Source organism: Galeopterus variegatus, unplaced genomic scaffold (assembly GCF_000696425.1).
Source record: "Galeopterus variegatus unplaced genomic scaffold, G_variegatus-3.0.2 Scaffold36, whole genome shotgun sequence".
Taxonomy (NCBI): domain Eukaryota; kingdom Metazoa; phylum Chordata; class Mammalia; order Dermoptera; family Cynocephalidae; genus Galeopterus; species Galeopterus variegatus.
This window is the reverse complement of record NW_007726147.1, coordinates 1,271,873-1,298,901: the sequence shown is the minus strand read 5'-3', so window position 1 is coordinate 1,298,901 and position 27,029 is coordinate 1,271,873. Positions and strand designations below refer to the sequence as shown.

General features: G+C 38.7%; 1 protein-coding gene and 1 pseudogene across 4 annotated transcripts in view; one reads left to right on the top strand and one right to left on the bottom strand.

Moving 5' to 3' along the window:
* TJP1 (tight junction protein 1) overlaps nucleotides 1-27,029 on the bottom strand; it is a 244,214-nt gene that overhangs the window by 116,562 nt on the left and 100,623 nt on the right. The gene's annotated exons all lie outside the window — the stretch shown is intronic.
* Nucleotides 22,286-22,782, top strand: LOC103589198 (annotated as a pseudogene).

Here is a 27,029-nt window from a genome sequence, read left to right as displayed (position 1 = left end):
TGAGGGTTGCGATCCCGTTGCTGGTCCCGGTCCGGTACGGGGGCGACACTGAGGGTTGCGATCCGTTGCCGGACACGGAAAAAGACAAAAAAAAAAAAAGTAAAATCTGAATGACATCCAGCCCATAGGACTAACTTGTGCAGGTAGAAATAAAGGTACGAAAGTGCAAGTTAAACGACTCCACGAAGAAGTGGACAGACAAATGTGGGAGGCTTCATATAGGAAAAGAGACCAACTTTTCAAAACACGTCAATAGAAAAAAATGAAAGAAAAGCAAGTTGGGACCACTGTGGGGATTTCTTTCAAATCTACCTATTATTAAGAAAACATTTTTAGTGCTGGCTGGTTACTTCAATTGGTTAGTGAGGTGTTATAACACCAAGTCAAGGTTTGGATCCCCATACTGGACAGCCACCAAAGACAAAAAAAGAAAAAAAAAAGAAAAAGAAAATTTCAAGACAATTGGGGAAATTTGATTGTAAACTATTAGATGATACCAAGATGTGACAGTGGTATTGAAATATGTAGAGTTGAAATGGCATGATCTTTGGGACTTGGTTTAAAATACTTCAGCAAAGAGAAAAAAAATATATAAAAAAAATAGAAGTGGCAAAGCAAAATATTGAAAATTGGTGAATCAAGGCAATGGACACACAGGAGGTTTATTATATCCTTCTTTCTACTTGAAAAGCCTTGGACACTGGGGCTTGCTCTGCCATGCTGCTGAGAACCCTGAGACCACCAAGGGAGAAGCCCAGACTAGCCTGCTGGAAAGGTCACATGGAAAAGAGACAAGACACCCTGGCTGACAGTCTGCAACCCTCTGGACACATGAGTGAGGGAATTCTACACTCTGCAGCCCCAGCCAAACCACAAACTGACTGCATCTGCATGAGTGAGCCAAGGCAAGTCTAGCTGATCTGAGCTCAACTTGCCAGCCCACAGAAGCATGACTGTTTTTTAAGATGCTAGTATTGGGGTGGTTTGTTACACAGCAATGACTGGCTGACACATAAGGCTAAACCTATAGGAGTAGTATACACATGCACACACACATAAGCACTGAGATACATGTCATGCACTCAGGCTGTCTGAATGGGAATTCCATGTTTTTAGAAAATGGTACATATGGAAACTGCAGTAAAGCCAATGGCAGGCTTACGTAGACTACCTTTTGTATATAGGAAGTGCTATAAAATGAAGTAGTTACTCCACTAGAGGAGGCAGGTATGGAAGATGGACTAAGTAGATTTTTTTTTCTCTATAGGAATAAAAAGGTCTGGCTCTGGCTCTGGCTCTGGTCAACTGTGACCAGACACTACACAGACTGCTTTCAGGGTGCTGGGAGATGGTTCTGCCTTTCTCCTCTGACACAATTCTGCAATCCAAGTAGCCAGTGCACGAAGAAAGCACACATCCCTGTGAGAGGCTGGCTGACCTTCCCTCCCATAAGGGCCACAGTGGGCCACCCTAGCACACATGAACGTAGCTGCATACTTTCCAACAGAGAAGATTTCAACATATGTACTCTAAGAACAAATCACTTTTCCTCTTTACCACAGATTTTCACTGGCAAATGCTGGATCCAAGTATAAGGATTAATTAGAGAGCACTTAGAGTGCCACACACATGCACACAAACACTACAGAAGTCACCGAGGTGCATATGAAAGTTTTCGTTGAGGTATTTTTCAGTAAAGAAAATATTAAAACATTTTTACCATAAAAAGTTCAAGTAAATTACGACTAATCTATTCTGCTGAATCTTTGAAATAATCCTTGTAGGAATTGTGTAGCTCATCTTAGGATCATTAGCAAAATAGTGTATTGTAAAAGAAAAAATATAGATGGTTAAATATTTCTCCATAATAATAGCTTTTATTTAGAAAATATTTTAAAATTAATTTGATACCTTAATTTTTGATGAATATAGCTATTTTCAGTACATTAAAATTGCTGTTTGCACAAATGCCACCCACATTTACATGCTAATTCATCCAGCCTTTTCATTTATATTTTTAAAGATACAGTATAATATAGTTGTATCAGTAAGTTTTTTAAAGCACAGCATCTTCTGAGTAAATAATGCTATTTTGTACTATTTTACAGTAGAAAACTATTATTTAATAGAAGTTGCAAATATCTTTTTGGACTACAGGTTTGGAATTAACATTATTCAATAAGGTTTAATGACAAACAGATCATTAAATATGATATTTGGAAAGAATGGATTTTAAAAGCTAATTATCATTAGTGGCGCTTCATTACTTGTGAAACTAAACTTGAAGGGGACAAATGAAAACCTGTGGTGGAACTTAAGGCAGGTGCCACAGGAGCAGGGAAGCATGAGATTCCTTCGCTGTGGGGCACCTCCATGTTCCTGCGCCAACAGTCCTGCTTTCTCTTTCTTAAGGGGCAACACAAAGACCTCAGGAAAAGCCATTAGATTCATTATCACTCCACCCAACACTAAACTAGTGTTTTCTGTGGTTGACAAAGTGTGGACACAGATGGTGAAGGCATCAGAAGGCACATGATGGAAATGACCTAGAAAGTCTTCTGGAAATAAAGTTTCCACATTTGCACAATGGAGGGGCGTGAGGTGGCTGGAAGGGCTCAATGGGGAGTATCTGTTTTATATTATAACTTTATAGCTATAACTTTCAGCAATCTAAAGAGTTAAAAGCCAAAGATCCTTTTCATCCCTGACACTGTGAGGCCAGTGTTGGATGTGGTTATTTGTATGCCTTACAAGTTTTGGAAAGATAATACTATATATTTTGTTTTCATGAAAAGCTCTAATTTTAAATGTGCTTAATTTTAAATGTAATTAATATTTCCATAAGGGAGTGCATATTATATGAAAATGAAGTTTTATAGAAGCTGGGCCAATTAGAAAACACATAAGAATCCAGATAAGCTTAAGTATATCTCTGTGAGAGTATGTGTTTTGAAAGGGTGTGGTTTCCTGTCTCTGGATTGTTTGGAAACATTTTGACAAAGCCAAATTCATTTCTTTGATATCCTGAAGGTAGCAAGGAACTGGTGCCTAAAATAGCATAAAATATGATATTCCTACACACAGAATCAGTTTAAGTCAACTAAGAAATGTGTTAAACACCCAAAAGATTTCGAATCTGTATTGTGTAATTTTTTTTAGAGAGAAAGTCTCCATAAGCAGCTGGGCTAAAAAATTCTGCAACACTTAGCATACTTTTCACTCCCTCATCCATTCAGAGTCAACATTAAGGGACACCACAATAATAGACAAAAAGACATAATATATAACATTGCTATGGTCTGAATGTGCCCCCTGAAATTCATGTGTTGAAACTTAGTCACTAATGTGATCATATAAAGAGGGTAGGCCCTTTGGAGGTGATTAAGTCATGAAAGCGGAGCCCTTATGATGGGATTAGATCAGCCATTTTTGCCCTTTCGTCCCTTCTGCCATGTGAGGACAGACGTTCCTCACCTTGGAGGATGGAGCATCAAGGCACCACCATCTTGGAAGCCAAGAACAGCCCTCACCAGACAGTACCTTGGTCTTGGACTTCCCAGCCTCCAGAACTGTGAGAAATAAATTTCTGTTCTTTAAAAATTATCTAGAATGTGGTATTTTGTTATAGCAGTACAAACAGACTAAGGCAAACATATGATAAGTAATTATGCACATACTTGTTAATGATTTAACATAAAAAATAGGTGCATGTGGAAATTATATATTGTTCTGCATTATTTACCTTTCTGTTACTTAAGTATTATTTAAACAAAACAAAGGAACTAGTTAACAGTGGTAATAAGTAGTAAGTAATAGAAGGACTAGTTAAACAGTGTGTGAGGAAAATGTAACAATATTTTTAAAGGTTCCTTTCTGTTCTCTTATACAGCAATTTACTTTAATTCTTTATTGGGTATTAAAATTTTGTAGGCTTTATATCGTCTATCCTTAAGATACAGTCCCTTGAACAACGTAAGTTTGAACTTCCTGGGGCCACTTACATGCAGGTTTTTTTCAACAAATATTGACAGAGACAATTCTTTTTGTAAACAGATGATGTCAACTTATAGTGTCGGTAAACACAGTACACTACAGTAAATAAATTTTCACTTCCTTATAATTTTCTTAACATTTTCTTTTCTGTAGCTTACTTTATTGTAAGAATACAGTATATAATACATATAACATACAAAACATGTGTTAATTGATTGTTTATGTTATCAGTAAGGCTAGTAGGCTATTAGTAGTTAAGTTTTTGAGGAGTCAAAAGTTATACGCAGATTTTCTTTTCTTTTTTTTTTCTTTTTTCGTGTCCGGCAACGGATCGCAACCCTCGGTGTCGTGCCCGTACTGGACCGGGACCAGCAACAGGATCGCAACCCTCGGTGTTGCGCCCGCACCTCGCTCAGCCAGTGAGCGGGAACCGGTCTGTATGTGGGATCCGAACCCTCAGCGGGAGCGCCGCTGCACTCCCAAGTGGCGCACTGTAGCAGTGCGCCACCGGGCCGGCCCTATATGCAGATTTTCAACTACAGTTTTTGGCTGAAGTTCTCTTTGTTAAAGTTGTTCTAGTTAGTTCATTATGCAAAAGGTAATCCCTAACCCCCATGTTGTTCAAGTGTTAACTGTATATAAATATAAGACTTTTGCCCCACCACCCCGAACCAGCACTGCGCAGGTGAGCTTGCTGGGGCCAGCCAGCCAGTGGAACTGCCCCGACTCCACGTGGCCCCTGCACCCACTGCCTTGGACCCAGGCAGCGGGGGAGCTCCAGGCCCCACCCCGCCGCCCATAACCGGCACTGCACATGTGAGCCCACTGGCGCCAGCCAGCCAGCAGAACTGCACAGCTCCACGTGGCCCCTCATCCTGCCTCAGACCCAGGGGGGAGCACCAGCCTACAAATCTGACCCACTGAGTTTGGCCCAGCAGAACTCCATGCATTAGGGGCGCATTCTATGACCACAGAGTCTAGAATGGGAACCAAGTTGGTTTAACATCACCACCGCCACACCTATTGTCAAGTAAGACAGTTCACCTCCTGCAGTAGCAACCAAGGCCACTCCACAGCCAACCTCAGTGTAATAGAAGCAGCAAACCCCCTACCAAATGACCAAGCATCAGCGTAAAAAACACTAGAAGTACAAACAATAAAGAAGAAATGATATCACCAAAAGGATACAGTAATGCCCCAAAGTCAGACTCCATGGAACAGGGAATCCTTGAAATGTCTGAAAAGGAATTTTGAGTAATGATCTTAAGAAAACTTGAAGAAATAAAGGAAGACTCAATTAGAGAACTCAGTGAAACAAGAAAAAACATCCAGAATATGAAGGAGGAAATCTACAAAGAGATTAATACCATAAAAAAGAATGTAGCAGAACTTCTAGAAATGAAAGACTCACTCAATGAAATATAAACCACGACTGACAGCTTGAGCAACAGGGTAGAGCAAGCAGAAGAAAGAATTTCAGAGCTTGAAGATGGTCTTTTTGAAATAACTCAGGCAGACAAAAAAAAAAAAAGGAAAAAGAATTAAAAATAATGAGGAAAACCTAAGAGAGATAACAGACAATCTCAAGTGCTCTAACATCCGAATTGTGGGTGTTCCTGAAGGGCAGGAGAAGGGAAAAGGTATCGAAAACCTACTCAAAGACATAGTAACAGAAAACTTTCCCAGTGTAGGGTGAGATACAGACCTTCAGATCCAGGAAGTTCAAAGGTCCCATACAGATTCAACCCAAAAAGATCCTCCCCAAGACATATTATAGCTAAATTCACAAAGCTCAAAGACAGAGAGAATTCTACAAGCAGCGAGAGAAAAGCGTCAGGTCACTTATAGGGGAACCCCCATCAAACTAACAGCACACTTCTCAACCGAAACCCTACAGGCCAGAAGAAAGTGGAATGATATATTCAAAATACTAAAAGAAAAAAACTTCCAGCCAAGAATTCTTTACCCAGCAAGGCTGTACTTCAGAAATGAGGGAGAAATAGTGTACTTCCCAGACAAACAAAAGTTGTGGGAGTTCACCACCACACAACCAGCCCTGCAAGAAATTCTCAAGGGAGTCATTCACCTGGATTCTGAATAATGATGACCATCATCATGAATATACAAGAAAGAGCAAAACCCACAGTTAAAACAAAAATGCCAGCAAGAAAGAAAAAGAAGGTAAACCATTCCACCTTAAATCCCCAACTCACATTGGAGAAGAGAAATAAAAGGGGAAATAATGATCAAAAGATATTTTAACCACCCAATTAGCAATTAAACGACAGGAATTAAACAACACTTCTCAATAACTACTCTAAATGTAAATGGACTAAACTCCCCATTCAAAAGACACAGAATAACTGACTGGATTAAAAAGATGGGCCCAAGTATATGCTGTCTTCAAAAGACCCACCTCACCTGTAAAGACACTCATAGACTAAAAGTGAAGAGATGGAAAAAGATATACCATGCAAATGGAAACCAGAAACAAGCAGGAGTAGCTATTCTTATATTGGACAAAATAGACTTTAAACCAAAAAACATTAAAAAAGACAAAGAAGGCCATTATATAATGAAAAAGAGAACTATCCAGTTAGAAGACATAATAATCATAAACATGTATGCACCCAATACTGGACCACCCAATATATCAAGCAAACACTCTTAGACCTAAAGGAGATAGGACCTAATACATTAATAGTGGGTGATCTGAACACCCCTCTCTCAGTATGGGACAGGACTTCCAAGCAACAAGTCAACTCTGTTTTCTTCCTTATTCTTGAAAGAAACATGCTGCTGTAAGGTGTGGTTTGTTATAGGTTAGATTCCCTGAGACTCAGACCATGAGAAAAGGATTTGCAATTCATTTGGGAGGTGATCCCAGGAAACACTGGTAAGGGAGCAATCGTATAACTTCGTATAATGTATGCTATACGAAGTTATTACGTTCTCATCAGCTCATGGTACATTCTCCAGTACAGACCACATATTAGGTCACAAATCTAGTCTCAGCAAATTTTAAAAAACTGAAATCATTCCAACAATCTTTTCAGACCACAATGGACTAAAACTGGAGATAAACAATAAGCAAATTGCTGGAAGCTATACAAATATATGGAAAATGAATAATAGGCTCCTGAATGACCTCTGGGTCCAAGAAGAAATTAAAAAGGAAGTCAAAAAAATTCTAGAAACTAATGAAAATAAAGATACATCATACCAAAACTTGTGGGATACTGCAAAAGCAGTACTAAGAGGGAAATTTATTGCAGTAAATGCTTATATCAAAAAAATGGAAAGATTTTAAACAACCGAACACTACAACTCAAAGAACTTGAAAAACAATAACAATCCAAATCTAAAGGCAGTAGACAGAAAGAAATAATTAAGATCAGAGCAGAAATTAAGATCAGAGCAGAACTAAATGAAATAGAAACCCAAAAAACAGTAGAAAAGATCAACAAAACAAACAGTTGGTTTTTTGAGAAGATAAACAAAATAGACAAAACATTAGCTAGATTAACAAAAAAAAGAAGAGAGAAGACCCAAATAACAAAAATCAGAAATGAAAAGGGAAACATCATGATTGACAACACAGAAATACGAAGAATCATTAGAGACTATTATAAACACCTGTATGACAACAAATTTGAAAATCTGGAAGATATGCATAAGTTTCTAGACACATATAAATTACCAAGACCGAACCAAGAAGAGATAGAAAACCTGAACAGACCAATAACAAGCAAGGAGATTGAAGCAGTAATTAGCAATCTTCCAACAAAAAAAAAGCCCAGGTCTGGATGGCTTTACAGATGAATTCTATCAAACTTTTAAAGAGGAGTTAACACCAATTCTCATGAAACTGTTCCAAACAATTGAAACAGATTCTACTTTCCCAAACTCATTCTATGAGGCCAATATAACTCTGACATCCAAACCAGATAAAGACACAACATAAAAAGAAAATTACAGGCCAATATCCTTGATGAACCTAGATGCTAAAATCCTCAACAAAGTATTTAGCAATTAGAAAACAGCAACATATTAACAAAATTATACACTATGATCAAGTGGGATTCATCCCAGGGATGCAAGGAAGGTTCAACATACGAAAGTCAATAAATGTGATACATCACATCAACAAGCTCAAGGACAAAGACCATATGATTATTTCAATAGATGCTGAAAAAGCATTTGACAAAATTCAACATTCCTTCATGATAAAGACTCTCAACAAATTAGGTATAGAAGGAAAATATCTTAGCACAATAAAAGCCATTTATGACAAGCCCACCATCAGTATTACTCTGAATGGGGAAAAATTGAAGGCCTTCCCCTTAAGGACAGGAACAAGACAACGATGTCCACTCTCACAGCTTCTATTTAACATAGTGCTGGAGGTACTAGCTAGAGCAATCAGATCAGGCAAGAGAAAGAAATAAAGGGAATCCAGATTGGAGAAAATGAAGTCAAACTTTCCCTATTTGCAGATGACATGATACTATATAGAGAAAAACCTAAAGACTCTATCGAAAAACTCCTAGAGCTGGTTAATGACTTCAGTAACGTTGCAGGATACAAAATAAATGCCCAGAAATCAGTAGCATTTATATACTCGAATAATGAATTAACAGAAAGAGAAATAAACAAAGTAAGCCCATTTACTATTGTCACCAAAAACATATGATACCTAGGGATCAATTTAACCAAGGAGGTTAAAGACCTCTACAATGAGAATTACAAACCACTTCTGAGAGAAATCAAAGAAGACACAAAAGGATGGAAAGATATTCCATGCTCTTGGATTGGAAGAATTAACATTGCGAAATGTCTATACTATCCAAAGCGATCTACAGATTCAATGCAATCCCCATCAAAATACCAACGACATTCCTCACAGAAATGGAAAAAAAAATCTTACCTTTCATATGGAAAAACAAAAGATCCCGAATAGCCAAAGCAATCTTGAGCAAAAAAAAAAAAAAACAAAGCCGGAGGCATAACTCTGCCTGACTTCAAATTATACTACAATGCTGTTGCAACCAAAACAGCATGGTACTGGTATAAAAATAGACTTTCAGACCAGTGGAGTAGAATAGAGAACCCAGAAATCACTCCTCAGGCTTACAGCCATCCGATATTAGACAAAGGCAACAAAAATTTACATTGGGGAAAAGATTGCCTCTTCAACAAGTGGTGCTGGGAAAACTGGATATCCATATGCAGAAGAATGCAACTTGATATGCATCTCTCACCATACACTAAAATCAACTCAAAATGGATTAAAGACCTGGGTATAAGACCCGAAACCATAAAATTACTAAGAGAAAATATAAGTGAAACGCTTCAGCAGTTAGGTCAGCGCACAGGCTTTATGAACATGAGCCCAAAAGCACAAGCAACAAAAGAAAAAATAAACAAATGGGACTATATCAAACTAAAAAGTTTCTGCACAGCAAAAGAAACAATCAACAGAGTGAAAAGACAACCTATAGAGGGGGAGAAAATTTTTGCCAACTATGCATCTGACAAGGGACCAATATTCAGAATATACATAGAACTCAAGCAATTATACAGTTAAAAAATAAATAACTCAATTTAAAAATGAGCAAAGGAGCTGAACAGACATTTTTCAAAGGAAGACATACAAATGGCCAACAGGTACATGAAAAAATGCTCAACATCATTAGTCATCAGGGAAATGCAAATTAAAACCACACTGAGATACCACCTCACTCCAGTGAGACTGGCTATGATCAAAAAGACTGTGAATAACAAATGCTGGCAAGGGTATGGAGAGAAGGGAATACTACTGTACGGTTGGTGGGAATGTAAATTAGTACAACCACTTTGGAAAACAATTTGGAGGTTTCTCAAACAACTACAGATAGACCTTCCACACGATCCAGCAATCCCTCTTCTGGGTATATACCCAGAGAAATGGAAATCATCATGTCGAAGGGATACCTGCACTCCCATGTTTATTGCAGCTGTGTTTACAATAGCCAAGATATGGAACCAACCTAAATGTCCATCAATAGATGATTGGATAAGGACACTGTGGTAGATATACACTATGGATACTACTCTGCCATAAAAAAGAATGAAATACTCCCATTTGCAACAACATGGATGAACCTGGAGAAACTTATGTTGAGTAAAACAAGCAAAGCACAGAGAGATAAATACCTCATGTGCTCACTCATTTGTGGGAGCTAAGAGAGAAAGGAAGGCAGGAAAGAAAGACCACAGTAGTCCCATGATCCAACAGAGGGAGGGAACATTCCTAGGGCTACAAATTGAAGTTGAGGAGAGAAGGGGAGGGGGAGGGAGGCTGGGGGACAATTGGAAGGGTACAAAGTGTACAAAAGCAATTTCTGGTCATGGGTATGTCCCCAATATGGTCAGGAGGGGGGACAATCAGCTTTGTATCTCATGAATGTTTGAAATAAATAAATATTTAATAACAACAAAAATTAATGTCCCATTTCTTTCTGCACGATGGTACAGGTGAGATATTTTTTTCTTTTCCTATTTCCAATAATACTTCTCTAAACTGCCTGCAGCTGTTAAGGCATCTCTCTTTTCTTGACGTGGTGGTAAAACTGAATATGGTCATATGTAAAATTCACACTGACTTGCAGCTCTGCTCTGCTCAAGCCCACAGTACACGGATCCCTGGTGTCAGTCCAATATGATGATGTCAAGCTAAATATGCTCTCAATAAAAGCATTTGAGCCTGGAATACCTATGATTTTACTTACCAGGAAGAACAGATTTGTAAACTTATGGAAATTCATTTCCAGCTCTCTAAAAATGTCCATCCATTTTGTACCTATAGGCTTGTTAATCAGGTTGTGTGCATCTAGAAATTCCTCAAATAGGCTATGCATGTCTAAAATATTCATTGTTCTATAAAACTTTTTATTTTGAAATAATTATAGATTCACAAAGGGCTGCATGGAAATGTACAGGTGAGTCTCACGCTCTCAGCACACAGACTATCACAATCCTAACATCTTACATAACTCTAAAATGATATCAAAACCAAGAAACTGACAGCATGTAAATTTCTGTTTTACTGTACTTTTTTTCTCCATTCTTATCCTCAATGTACTTCCATATTAGAGGACATTCCTTTTGTCCCGCACTTAAAAAATATGATTTGATGGCAGGCCAACATCGCAACGCCATGGAGTTACAAAATGCAGGCTATCTCCTTCCATCTGTGCCTCTGTGCATTTTGAGGAAACTGAAAAGTGACCCAAAACTTGATTATGAAAGCCTCAAACTCACCAGTAAATAAATCATGCCCCTTTTAAGCATGTTGTGTAAAAAGTGAGCAATGCATTTAGTAGGTAAGATCATTTCAATTTCTTTGGCCACAAGTTTACAGATGGGATAGAATTTCTAAGATTTACATTTGCACCATCTGCTGAATATGCAGATAGATGAGCAAAGTTTAGTTTGTATTTGGCCAAGATATCAACCCATCTTTTTGCTTTATGTTTTCCGAAATTTCACTAAATTCTCCATAAAAATCAAGAAGGTGATTTGAAACTTCATTTCCCTTTTTTTTAATGGTGGCTGGTATGGGGAACTGAACCCTTGACCTTGGTGTTACAAGGCTGTACTCTAACCATCTGAGCTAACCGGCCAGCTGAAACTTCATTTTCCAAATCTAACTCCCTAAGAGATTATGTTGTCATGATCTGACGCATCACTTGATATGCTACAAAGCAGGATGGTTGGTAAGACCTGACAGAATCACCTCTATACTGTAAGGGACCAACATATCTGCTATCAAGACCTCCCCCCGCTGGCCTACAGGGTACTGTTTGCAACCTCTGAATCATGAAGTATGATTTTACTCAGTTTCAAAGAGCAGTGGGGAATGAAGTAGCAGTGCAATTCATTTGCGTGCTATTCCCAGGATTATTCAGTGGCTGCTATTTTCAAGTCTTTGGGGGAGATGAAAAACTTTTGATTTAGAAGTACTTGTTTATCTCAGACCAAATTAGTGAGATTCAGTCTCCATAAGTGCTTTCACGTTGCCTTCTCCACCATGCCCAATCCCAATTTCTTTTCTGTACATTGTGCAGTCTGCTCTGTTTTGTCATTTATCTCCCTAATCCAGTTGTATGCATCCTTCCATCTGTCATTAGAACAACACAGTCATTTAGCCTTCTTTTTCAGTGAGGTCTAGGTCATTTGAGCATTTGTATTGTAATCATTCTCATTTTAATTATCTGAACTCTTGAAGACATGATCAGAACGTCTGCCATGTTAACACTGTAGCTAGCACTATCTTGACACAAAGCATGACAGTTAATCAGCAGGCTAAGTCCAAGTAGGATTCTCAGTGCTCATGATTACAATGTCCTTAATTGTACCCTTAAGTCACATGGCTGTGAGAGATGCAACAATGGAGAGCCCATTACTGCGAACCACAAATCACAGTTGCCAACATCAGCAGGAGGGTAAAAACCATAACAAGAACTACGGAGAGCAGACCACCTGTGCAGTATCCATCTGATGCTAAAATCGGCATTGCTTTCAGTCCCTATTTTGGGGGCTGCCTATGGACTTCATATCTCTCCCCTCCCCCTGACCTTCAGCACCTATCTCTAGAAAGCAAAGCTTCTGTGTTCAGGGAGTGGCTTACTGGGATACAGGATTTTCAGTGTCAAAATCTGGATAGTCCAGGGCAACTGTGTACTTCTTGACGACCAGAGAGAGTAGTTTGAAAGAGCAGAGGAACAGGCCTATCTCCTTCTCTTCCTCCTCCTCTGCCACTTCCCCATCCATTCTTAGTTCAGAAATGAAAACTACATTTAGTCTCCTGGCTTTGTCTTTGTCCCACAAAGGAAGAGGCAGAAATTGGATGGGCAGACTGTAAACTAGGTATCCTGTAGCATGCATGTTTCCAAGAAGCTCTGGATAGTTACAGTCCGATGCCACAGAGTAAAGTAGCACACAGTAGCACCCTGTTGTGAATACAAAGCATCGTTCTTCATCATTCATTCATTGCTTCCTTATTAGATGCCATTCCCTATGCTAGGTGTTTGGGACACTAGAAAGAATAACAAGAAGGTTTTGGTCTTTAACGAACCTACAGTTCAGAGAGCAGCACAAAATGAGAGATGAGAGAGAGAGTTAAGAGCACAGGTAGGAGGCGAGGGAAGCAAAGAGGAGAAGGGGAAGGCTTCTTTAGGAGATGACACTGTGGAAGTGTGAATATCTGGAAGAGCAAACTATAAACCAGACAGTAAGACTTCCTGCATCTGAATGTCCTTGAAGTAGATTTCAAAGGACACAATGTTGAGGACTGGTCTTCGAAAAAGGGGACATTAGCATTTCCCATGAGCAACAAGAACTCACATGAGAGAGGAATGTGACTGCATAAGGCTGAACCGAGGGGAAGCAAGCCTGACATTCTCCCCGCCAGCTGGAGGGCTAGGCCTCAATCACCATGAAAGGGTACAGTTCAAGCAGAGCCCCAGTGTCCTGATGTAACCTAGACCAGACTTTAGGTTAGTCTGGCTAGTCCATGACAAAGAGCTTACCAAGCAGAAACACAGGGGGAAAATATTTCAGCAAAAATATTTAACCCACTGAAAATAATATATACTTGTTCATGTGTTTACAAACAACCTGCTGATTAAAAATGATTCTTAACTACTCATTAAAAGGAGGCCCACCCTTCAGGACCTATACTTTGCAACACTTAGTTACCATTTAATTGGAGTTACAGTATAAGCAAAATATAAAAAGGCTGCATTTCTTTATATGATATAATTTTACTTTTTGACTAATTCCAACTTTCTCTGTCGGCAATTAGTCTGACTTAGTGATGTTTTGTCATGTATAGGCTAAAGTCCTGACTTTGTCTCTCAACTTGTCAGCTAAAAGTAGCAGGATTAGTGAATTCTCAAGATTTTAAAAAGGTCAAAACCGTAGCCATTCTTTTTCTTTACTATTTTTAAATGACTGTAAGCCATTGAGAAAATAATATCATCATCAAAAATGCAATCTAGGGCCGACCCGGTGGCGCACTGCTACAGTGCGCCGCTTGGGAGTGTGGCGGCGCTCCCGCCGAGGGTTCGGATCCCACATACAGACCGGTTCCTGCTCACTGGCTGAGCAAGGTGCAGGCGCAACACCGAGGGTTGTGATCCCGTTGCCGGTCCTGGTCCGGTACGGGCGCGACACTGAGGGTTGCGATCTGTTGCCGGACACGAAAAAAAAAAAAAAAAAAAAAAAAAAAATGCAATCTATATCATTCTTGACCATAACTTAGATGTGACTGAGAATCGAATCAAAGCTGTGGTCTCTGGCCTCTAATGTCTTAAATGTGATATACATAATAAAGTTGGCTCATTATCGTAATGCAGGCTTCAAAGCCAATTCCCATTAAGAATTTCCACAAGTAGGGGCATTTCCATAAGTGGTGGGACAGAGTGAGGCTTTCTGATCTCCTGGTAAACTCTGACTGGGAGACCCAAGTTAGGCAATTTTATTATGAAAGTTTGAGCAAGTGATAGCTTCCAGATATAAGTATAAAAGGAAGGCTGGTGCATGATCAGAAGTGCAGATGTCTGATGAAGAAATCGGGAAGAGCCATTGTGCTGGTCCCTTGCCACCTGCTACCCACAGCAACAAGAATAAGTTTTCTTAAGTTATCTATTTCTTCTCCACATATGAGAAGAAAATTTCACTTTTCAAATGTTGAATTAATCTGTTTTCAGACAAGCAAAGTTGCAGTGACCTTGGCTTTACCATCTACACCAAAGGAGGGAATTCAGCTCCACCTCCTGAAGGGAGAGTATCAAAGATTTTTAGATTTTTCATGTCTGAAAACTAGCACATTGTACATCTGGTTCTGTAAGAAATGGTAATATAGTAATACTGTTAAATACTGTTTTTATAAAAGTTGGTTTTGTGAGGATTAAATGAGCTCATGTATGAGGAAGTACACATAGACACTCAAAAATACATGTAAAGGGCCGAGCCCATGGTGCACTCGGGAGAGTGCGGTGCTGGGAGTGCAGCAGCGCTCCCACCGCGGGTTCGGATCCTATATAGGGATGACTGGTGCGCTCACTGGCTGAGCGCGGTGCGGCAGGTCTCAAAAAGGACAAAAAAATATATATATATATGTGTAAAAATATGCTCATTTTTAAACCAAACTATTCTTTACTTCCTTTTTATTTTGGTCTGCTATTTGCTATTTACTGATGTTCTTATCCTAGATTTTTATATCAATGTAAAGTTATAGGAATTAAGCAACCATTCCCAAGATGATAAAAGTTATCTTCTAGACCAAGTTCAATGACTGAATACTTAGTATATTCTACATGCTGAGGACCCAGCAGTAATGAGAAGACAAAAAGTCATTCCCCGCCCCCAACAGATTCCATTGTAGTGGAAAAAGACAGACAACAAATAAAACAAATAAGAAAAATTTGTGAAATGTTAAATGGTAGTAAGTGCTAGGGAGAAAAATAAAGTGAAGAAGGAAGATAGGGAATCTGTGGGGAAGGCAGAGGATAGTTCAATCCAGATTGAGGAAGGTCTCATCAGGAGACATCTAAGCATAGAGCTGAAAGAGGCAAGGGAGTGAGTCATGTGGACATGGGAAGACACACTTCCAGGCAGAAGGGATAGCACTGCAGGGTCGCTGAGGTGGGAGAGGACTCAGTGTTTCTGGGGCCAGGGGGCTGGAGCAGGCAAGAGTGAAGGGAGGAGATGGAGGAGGCAGGGGGTCTGGGCTGGGCTGGGCTAGGCAATCATGCTGGGCCTTGCAGGCTTTCTTCTCTGTGAGATGGAGAGCACTGCAGTGACTATTCTAACAGAGACACTCTGCTGCTGTGCAGAGAAGGAGATGCAAGAGGAACGGTGGACAAAGAGCCAGTTAGGAGGAACCTGCAGTGACCTGGAATTGAGGTCACAGTGGCCTGTACCAGGCAGTATGGGTGAAGGAGTGGCTAAGCTGAGTGGTTCTGGCTCAAGGTCTCTCAGGAAGTTGCAGTCAAGACGTGGGCCAAGGCTGCAGATATCCGGAGGCTTGACTGTGTTGGAGGTCTGCTTTCAAGATGGCACCAGCACGTGGCTGTTGGCAGGAGGCCTCAGATCCTCCCCACATAGACCACACCACAGGGCTGCTTGAATGTACTCATGACAGGGCCGCTGGCTTCCCCCAGCATGAGTGACCCGAGAGGGAAGAAGGAGGAAGCCACGATGCCAAGTATGACCAAGTCTACAAGACACACCAGCACTACTGCCTTATTCTACTTCCTAAAAATGAGTAAGTCCAGTCCAAATTCAAAGGGAGGGGATTCAGCCCCACCTCCCTAAGGGAGAGTATCAAAGATTTTTAGACATATTTGAAAACTAGCACATTGTACATCTGGTTCTATAAGAAGTGGTAATACAGTAATAGTGTTAAAACCAGCATATATGTAAGTATAACACAAATTGGAATGTGGCAAATAAAAGAAAGGTAAAAGTGCTATATGTAGCTTTCATGAAGAAAACTGTAATCTAGACAAGTGTCAAACCTACCAGTTATTTCACAAAACCTGCTCAGAAATTTGTTTAAGATGCTCCATGTAATTAAATGTAAAGTTTCATTTTGGTTCTATTCTTTTATTATTATTACTATTTATAAGTCCATTTTTCAGAAATGTTACAGCATCGTGTAGAAGTCTTTTACTGATAATACATCCCCACGTTTATTATATATTCTATTTACTGTTAAGTGAAAAATAATGTTTTGCAAAAATAAAGCACGACCAGTTCTCCATATATAAGAAATATGTTGGAAGTAATCTCTTGGTATAATAGTTTCTATGTTATCTATACTGGGAAGTTCTACTTATAAATTTGTTTCTAGTGTACTTCCTGTTACTACTATAAAATGTATCAAGCAATCTAAACAGATAACTGGTAATACCTAGAACGAGAGTTCTCAACATTTTAAGACATGTTTAACATAATTTAAACTTAAAATATAGATGTCTGTATGCACCAAACACCAGAGCCTCAAAATGTATGAAGCAAAAAATGGTAAAGATAATTATAGTTGGGAACTGCAGCGTCCTCTCGACAACTGAGAAATACTAGATAGAAAATCAGCAAGGAGAGGGAAGATCTGAACAATACAATCTAACAGGATCGAATTGATTATGTGGAACACTAACCCAACCTCAGGAGAATATAATTTTTTTTCAAGCACTTATGGGACATTTACCAAGACAGACCATATTTGGGGTCATAAAACATGCCTCAAAAATTTAAAATAATTGTAATCATGGGACTGTATTCTCCACCATAATGAAATCACTCTCTATTTTTTTGGGTGGGGGGTTGGTTTTTTTTCAGCAGCTGGCCTGTATAGGGATCTGAACCCTTGACCTTGGTGTTATCAGCACTATGTTCTCCCAAGTGAGCTAACCCGCCAGCCCCAACACAATGAAATCAAACTAGAAAATAACAGAAACACAACAGGAAAATCTCTAAACGTGGAAATAAAAGAAACCTTCCAAATAATCAATGGGTCAAAGAGGAAGTCTCAAAGGAAATAAAAATATACACAGAACTTACTGAAAATGAAAACATATATAAAAATATATTCAAAATATGTGGGATGCACCTATAGCAGTGGCTCAGAGAGAAACTGATAACATTAAATGCTTATATTAAAAATGCAGAAAGGTCTCAAATCAATAATCTAACTTCCTACTTCAAAAAACTAGGGGAAAAAAAAGTCAAATCATCTCAAAGCAAACAAAAAGGGATTAATAAAGAGCAGAAATTAGTAAAATTGAAAATCGAGAAACTGAACAGAAAAGCAAAACAAACAAACAAACAAACAAAAAAAAACAAACCAAAAGGCTGGTTTTTAGGGGAAAAAAATCAATAAAATTGATAAATCTCTAGCAAGACTGAAACAAATAATATAAAATACATCATCAATTAGGAATAAAATAAGTGAGAACACTAAAGATCCCATAGTCATTATTAAAATAATAATGGAATACTGTGAACAATTTTTACTCAGAAATTTGATAACTCAGATGAAATGGACCAATACTGAAAAAAACCACAAACTACTGACGGTTAACCAAGATGAAATAGATAACATGAATAGCCCTATCATCATTTTAAAAATGGAAAAATCTAATTTAAAAGATCCCAGAAGATAAATTTCCAGAGCCAGATGGTTTCACTGGAGAATTCCACCAAGTATTTAAAGAATTAATGCCAATCAAAATCCCTGTAAGATATTTGTAGATATAGTTAGGATTATTCTAAAGTTTATATGGAAAGGCAAATGAATTAGAATAGCTAAAACAATTTTGAAAAACATAAAAATAAAATGGGAGGAATCAATCTACCAGATTTCAAGACTTATTATATAGCTACAATAATCAAGACTCTGTGTTATTAGCGAAGGAATACATACAAAGATCAGTGGAGCCCTGAAATGGACCCACACAAATATGCCCAAACTAATTTTGGCAAAGGTGCAAAAGCAATTCAATGGAAGAAGGATACCCTTTTGAACAAATGGTGCTGGAGCAATTGGCCAAAAAAATGAATGTGGACCTAAACCCTACACCTTATACAAATATTAACTAAAAATGGATCAACATAAGTGTAAAACTATAAAACCTTCAGAGAAAAAAATGAGAAATATCTTTCGGTTCTGGGGCTAGGAAAAAATTTCTTAGACTTGACACCAAAAGGACAGTCCACAAAAGGAAATACTGATAAATTGTACATCATGAAAATTCAAAAGTTTTTGCTCTGCCTAAGACCCTGTTAAAAGGATGAAAAGACAAGCTACAGACTGGAAGAAAATATTTGCAAACCACATATCTGAGAAAACATTAAAATATATAACAAACTCTTAAAACTCAACAGTGGAAAAAAAAAACAGTCCAAGTAAAAAATGGGCTAAAGACAGACATTTCATTGAACAGGATATTCAGATGGCTAACCGTCCATGAAAATGTTTAACCTCATAGCCCCTCAGGGAAATGCAAATTAAAACCACAATGAGACATCATTGCATACCAATCAGTGACATACCTATTTGGTGATGACACCAAATTCTGGAGAGGATGGAGGAAAACTGTATCGCTCGTACATTACTGGTGGGAATGTGACATGATACAGCCACTCTGGATAAGTCTGAGAGTTTCTTAAAAAACTAAACATGCAATTACCATACCCAGCAATTACACTCTTGGGCATTTATCCCAGTGAAATGAAAACTTAGGTTCACACAAAAACCTGTACACAAATGTTCATTGCAGCTTTATTAATAATATTCTAAAATTGGAATCAGCCCAGATGTTCTTCAACAAATGAATGGTTAAACAAATTACAGTCTATCCATCCCATGGAATATTAGTAATAAGATGGAACAAAACTATTGATATGTATAAAAACTTGGATGACTCTCTAGGAAATCATGTTGAGTGAAATAAGCCAATTCCCAAAGTTTCATACTTTTGAATGCTTGATTCCACATGTATAACATTTTGAAATGATAAAATCTTAGAAATGGAGTATAGATCAATTGTAGCCAGTGATTAGGGATGGGCGGGGCGGGAGGAGTGGATATGTTTATAAAAAAGATAGCAGGACAGATTCTTGCGGTATTGTAAACACTCAGTATCTTGGCTGTGGTGGTAGACAGGCAAACCCACACAGGTGAAAACATTGTATAGCACTCGATACACATGAATTAAAATGAAACTGGAGAAATCTGAATAAGACTGGTGGATTGTATATTATATTCTATTTCTATAAAACATTACCATTGGGACACACTGGTCAAAGGATACAAGGGATCTCTGTATTAATTCTTATAACTGCATATGAAACTAAAAATATCCGAATAAAAATTTTAATTAAAAATATATATAAAGATTAGATTAAAAGAGATGTACACTTTGAGGTGGCTCCATTTTTTTTTCCTACAGGTTTCACACTTAACACAATGGCCATGCTATAAAAATTGAATAAGAGGAATTAATGCCTTATGGTTACTTATCAACATATCAAAAGTAAAATAAACACAAGTACATTTTAAAAATATTTCAAAGCTCTATAAAATGCAATTTTACAAGATTACTGAATGTACTTTTTTCAGGATCCTGCAAGCAATTTCCTTATATCAAAACCCAAACCTTCTGAAATGAATATCCTTTGTTGAGAATGACTTACACAATGCTATTCTGCATTACATGGTAATGAAATGACAAGCTGATGTTGTTGTTTTATTTTCCAGGAGAGAACACATCCAGAAAGCAACAATGTGTCTGCATTTCTAGCAGATGGTTGCTGGACAGTTCACTGTGCCACCGTACCGTGCGCTAGATTTCCATGAATCATGCATGAGAAAACTGATGTCACAGTGCTTGCACTCAGTTTATAATACATAGAAAAATGACAAGGCCATTCTCCTGCCATGTTATTTTCAAAGGATATTACCTAGAAAATATTTATTTCACCAAATTCTAAATCCATGTGTGAAATACAATATTTTGCACACCATATAGACAGTATACAAAAAAAATATATAAAAATATATAGAAGTACCAAAAAATGAGAAGCAAGAGAGGTAGTCTACGTACTGGTAACTGCAGGACAGCTTCTGTAGTAGGTAGTATGGTGTGGCCCCCAACAAGAACTGTCTTAATCCCTGGAACCTGGAAAGAGACCTTACTGGAAAGAAGGGTCTCTGGAGATGTAAATTAAGGATTCTGAGATGAGGAGATCATCCTAGATCATCTGAATAGGCCCTAAATCCAAAAAGAAGTGTCCTTATAAAAGTGAGGCCCAGGGAGACTTATCAGAGACAGAAGAGGAGAAGGTAATGTACAGATAGAGGCAAAGACTGGAGAGATGAAGCCATGCGCTAAGGTACGCCCAGGAATACCAGGGAAACCACCATAAATTGGAAGAGACAAGGAACAGATTCTCCTCTGGATCTCCTGGAGGGAGTGCAGCCCTGCCAGATTTTGGACTTCTAGCCACCAAAACTGTGAGAAAAATTTCTGTCATTAAAGTCACCAAGTGTGTGGTAATTTGTTGCAGCAGCCAACAGGAAATAAATAGACTACCTTTACCGGGAATACAATCCACACACTTGCCAATCAAAGCAACAATGTATGAAAATCAGTACCTTTTAAATTCAGGATAAAATAGACCTCAAAAATACTTTAGGACTTTAGCTATTCAGAATTTAGCTTATATAACCATGAGACCTCCACACTGACTTTGAATACAGAACAAACAAGAAACAACCAAACAGAAAAGTATCATCGAGGAGAAAAAAAGTTTAGAAAAAAGTTAATTTTTAATTCTTTACAAAGGGAAGTAGTACCACCAAAAAAAATAATAAATAAATCAAATAAATAATTCCTTTAATCAATAAGCATTCTGCAAAGAATGAGTATAAAATTGATTAGTACAAGTTAAACTGATGCTTCTACTATATATCAGACACACTAATTTAAAATATAATTAATAGAGCTGGCCAGTTAGCACAATTGGTTAGAGCACACACAGCCTTGTAACACCAAGGTCACGGGTTTGGATCCCCATGCTGGTCAGCCACCAGGAAAAAAAAAGTTTAAAATATAATTAATAAACACACCATTCACAAAAGTAATAACAAATATGAAACATAATTTCAAAGAGTAATTATGACATACTATGTATGGACCTATACAAACACACACACACACACACACACACACACACACAAAACCCAAAAAAGTTATTATTAATTTTTATATCTCCAAGAAGATTTGAATAAGTGGGACATGTCCAGTAGCAACCAGGTGGAAGACTGAATACTGTAAGATACAAGGTAGTCTCAAGATTGTTGATAGGTGTGACACAATACAAAAAAATCCCAAATATATATATATATATATATTTTTTTTTTTTTCCCCTTTTTGTCTTTTTTCGTGTCTGGCAATGGACCGCAACCCTCAGTGTCGCGCCCGTACCGGACTGGGACTGGCAACGGGATCGCAACCCTTGGTGCTGCGCCCGCCCCTCGCTCAGCCCGTGAGCGGGAACCGGTCTGTATGTGGGATCCGAACCCTCGGCGGGAGCTCCGCCACGCTCCCAAGCGGCACACTGTAGCAGTGCGCCACTGGGCCGGCCCCCAAATATATTTTTTGAAGGAACTTAAATAACTCCAAAGTACAACTGGAGTAAAAATATAGTGAGAAAGAAAAGATTTATAAACTAAACTAAGATGGCGTCCTATTTCGATGAACACGACTGCGAGCCATTGGACTCCCAGCAAGAGACCCGAACCAACATGCTGCTGGAGCTTGCAAGGAGTGCCCACACTGCCGGAAGCATGGAAGCCCATACTGCCGACGTGGAACCTGGCTCTACCAGGTCACTTTTCAATAGGATGGATTTGAAGACTTGGGGTTGGTAGTAGATTGGGATCACTACCTGCCTCCACCAGCTGCCAAGACTGTGGTCGAGAACCTCCCCAGGACAGTCATCAGGGGTTCTCAGGCTGGAGGAGGAGACTGTCATTGAGATGCCTTGCCATCACCTATTCCATTCCAGTTGCATTCTGCCCTGGCTAAGCAAGAAAAATTCCTGCTCACTGACGACGACACTTACACGGAGCACAGACAAGATAAGGCTCGAAAGCAGCAGCAGCAGCACCGACTGGAGAAGCTCCACGGAGCCATGTACACGTGAGGCAGCTGGGGCTGAGTGCTGGCCCTCTACAATGTCTTCCTGTTCACTCTGAATCCTCATTAAAGGTTTCTTCACCCACCCTGCAGCTGCACTGCTCAGAGGCCCAGGCAGGGGCTCTGCCTCCTCCACCAGGTCCCTAATACTGTTGGGGAAGGTGGTTCTGAAGCACAGAAGGCACCAGGCTGCATTTCTCTCCATGCTGGCCCATCTGGACTCAGGGCAGTGGAGCCCAGGGAAAGAACTTGGCCACTGGACCAACCAGGGTTTGAGCCCATGTGTTCATGGTTGGAAAGCAAGAATGTGTCATGATCTGGCACCTAGTAGCTACTTAAAGCTGATAAACTAGTCTGTATTCCCTTCTCCCTGTGATTTCTAGTTAACCTTGTAATCCCAGGGGTTTTCTTTAACTCCATTGAGAAAACTGCTTTTAACATTTTAAAGTTGCTCTCTGTATTACCCCCCTACCCCAAGCAAGGAAAAAAGTGGGGGACTGGACTCCAAGTGGGGAAAGAAGTGTGAGATTATCAGACCAGGTTAGTTCTTTAGATTGTTTAGAGTGTTTAGGTTGAAATCCAGAAAGGGTTTCAAGCCCTTGAGGGGTGTTTGGATAGCACCTGGCATCCTTTGTTCCTGGCAACCGTGCTCTTAAAGAGCTGGGGTAACTGGGGCTCTCCCAGGGGGCAGGGGCTTCCTCCTATCCTTTGCTTAGGGAAAGTCTGGATCAGACCCTTGCTGTCTCTCCAAAACAGACTACAAACATGCAAATTAGAACTCTTTTAATAGATATTAAAAAAAGTACTAAAAAAAAGTAAACTAATTGGGTATGATGATGGCAAGATCTGCTAAATATTAGAATATGATGTAAAGGTACAATTATTAAAACATAAGGAAGAACAAACAGCTGAATGAAGCAGAACAAATAACAGAAATAAACCTTATCACCTAAGAGAATTTAATAGATGGTAAAACCAGCAACAGGAAAGGGAAAATCAAATCAATAAACTTTGTGAGGACAATGGACTAGCAACCGAGTGGATGGGGGCTGTTAATCCATCAGCTTTTATATTACACTATGTATAAAAATAAACTACAAATTAACTGGAATTAAATGTTCAAAGTTAGATAACAATAAGCCAAAAAGATATAGAAGAGAAAACTGACCAGATTTGAAGCAATGGAGAGGAGGGATGGAGGAAGGAAACAGACTTTTAAATGCAATGGAACAAAAAATTGAAAACATTGGTAAATCTCACTACGTCAAATTGCTAGATACTAAAAATAAAATACAAAGGAACTGGAGAAAATAACAGAAAAAGGGTTAATATCCTCCATATCTGATAAGTTCACTCAGAGTGACAAGGACAAACACTAAGATTCCACATTAGAAGACAGAAAAATGACATTAATGATAGAAAAAGAGCAAATAAAGAAATCTTACAATTCAAATAAAAAGACAACCCACTTTAAAAATGGGCAAAGGATTTGAATAGACATTTCTCCAAAGAAGGTACAGAAATGGCCAATAAGCACATGAAAAGATGCTCCACATTATTAATCATTAGGAAAATGCAAATCAAAACCATGACATGTCCCTTAACTCCACTAGGATGGCATTATCAAAAAGACCAACAAAAGTGAGTGTGCAAGAGGACGTAGAGAAGCTGGAACTCTCACTTATTGCTAATGGGGATGAAAAATGGTTCAGTCACTTTGGTGAACAGCTTGGCAGCTCTTCAAAATATTAAATATATAGTTACTAGCAATTCTGGTCCTAGATAACTACCCAAGAGAATTAAGAACGTAAGTCCACACAAAAACATGTATACAAACATTCATAGCAGCATTATCTTAAAAGGGCCAAAAAGTAAAAACAATCTAAATGTCCATCAATTGTATGTTAACATTAGAGGGAAAAAACAACTGCACTCATCTTCCAGACAGGGTGTATGAGGCAAAACAGCTTCAGGGTATTTCAAAATTCTGTAGCCACAAAGCAGGGAATGATATTATGCTACATCATCATTTAAAGACATTTATTAAACACCCACTTGGGCAGGAAATTCTTGGAAGGACATAAGATGATGGCTGTTTTGTTCACTCTCACTACTACAAATTAAACACTAATACGTTGTGTTTTCAGTTACTGGCTCTTACCAAATGTTGCTTCATTTCTAAGGTTATTATTATTAGAAAGTGTTAACAACAATGGCTTTGCTTTTCTTAATCTTCAAACTACCAATGATTATGCCTTTGTTTTTTGCCCAGTGTCTCTGTATTAAACACTCCAATTTTAACATTTCAGGGAGAAACAAATATACACAAATAACAGTCCACTTAATTTCTGTAAGAACTGTTTGGAAGATTCTGAAAGAGTATAGAAAGGCAGTTTTAAAATATATGAGATACACTCTTGGCTGGGACACCTTGGCAGAGCTTATGTGGTGACAATGCAGGATGGCTGATAAAAATTCAAATAGTTTTATAGGCAACATGATTTTTTCAATTTCCATCCTTAAGTTTTATGTTTCATTTATATCAATGTCACAATATACCTTAAATCGGAGGGGGTGGGGGGTGGCACATAGTACTAGCCTGAGAAGCTATGGGTTAGACTTTTAAGATAATAAAGGGAAAAGGCTGCCTTTTCTTTTTCTTTTTAAAAAGACTTTATTTTTTTTTAGAGCAGTATTAGTTTTACAGCAAAACTGAGTAAAAGGCACAGAGATTTCTCATATAACCCATGCCCCCACATATGCATAGCCTCCCCCGTTATCAACATCCCTCATCGGAGTGATGCATTTATGACAAATGAACTTGCATTCACACATCATTATCACCCAAAGTCCATAGTCTACAAGAAGGTTTACTTGTGGTATTGCACATTCTGTGTGTTTGGATAAATGTATAATGACATGTATTTATCATTATAGTGTCATACAGAGGAGTTTCACTCCCTGCAAAGTCCTCTGTGTTCTGCCTACTCATCCTTCTTCTCTCCAGCTCGTAGCAACTGATCTTTATATTGTCTTCACAGTTTTGCCTTTTCCAGAATGTCATATAGTTGAAATTATTCAGTATGTATGCTTTTTAAGATTAGGCTGCCATTTTTTCAAAGTCCTGCCACTGAGATCAGCTGTAACATCACACCCAGAAGGAATATCAGATTGCTACTGTCATGATCTTGTTTTTGGGTCCAAGTTGACTGTCTAGTCTAGAAAGTAAACTAGATTTTGTGCTGTACATTTCTCCCTATGTTGGGAATTAAATTATGGTTGGCTTTTATTCTTAGGTTTATGTGCAAAGATTTTTATGTCTCAACAAGAAAATACTTTAGGGGGGAAATTAATTTCAGGATTTCTCCACAGATATCTTGGCCCTCAACCAAATGAAGCTACAGGTGTTAAGTGTCTTGAGGCAGGCAAGCACCCTGTCTCTTCCTGCTCTGCTTCTCCCTGAGCACTGTCTCAGTCACCAGCGTGAGGGTGACAATGACCTTAGACCCAGATCCACATCAGAATCCTTGCTGTGGGACCAGCCCAGACCTGACCACATCCTAAATTGTGACCACAGGAAGAGTGCTGCTTTCTCTCACTCTCCTTGGAGTCCTGTTTTCCTGTTTTAATGTTCTGTGCCTCTCCTTCCTGCCATCCTGTTCCCTGGTTCCAGGTAGCAGAATGTAACTACAGGACCTCCGTGTTGTCCATTCCCTCCTCAGATTTGCAAAGCTATACTTAAAAACCTAGAAGATACTTCCCACTTGCTCTAGGATAACCCAAGTATGGCCCAAGAGTTACAGCTCTTAGTTTATAAAGTCATGAAAGAGTACAACATGTAGAGCCTTACATGCCATCCAGTCCTGAATCACAACAGGACAGAAGATGCCACACGTGTGTATTGGAAAAGCTCATAGGGATTTTAAAAGAATTAACAGCTTTATTGATCTAAAATTCACGTCATAAAGTTCACCCTTTTATACAATTCAGTGATTTTTAGTATATTAACAACATCATGCAACCATCAACATTATCTAATTCCACAACATTTTCAGGACCCCATAAAGAACCTCATACCAATTAGCAGTCACTACTCCCCTCTAACCCCACCCCCTACAACTCCCTAGTCCCTGGCAACCACTAATCTACTTTCTGTCTCTATGAATTTGCCCATTCTGGACATTTCATATAACTGGTTTGACACAATATGTGGCCTTTTGTGGCTGGCTTCTTTCATTTAACATAATGTCTTCAAGTTTCGTCCATGTTGCAGCATGTATCAGT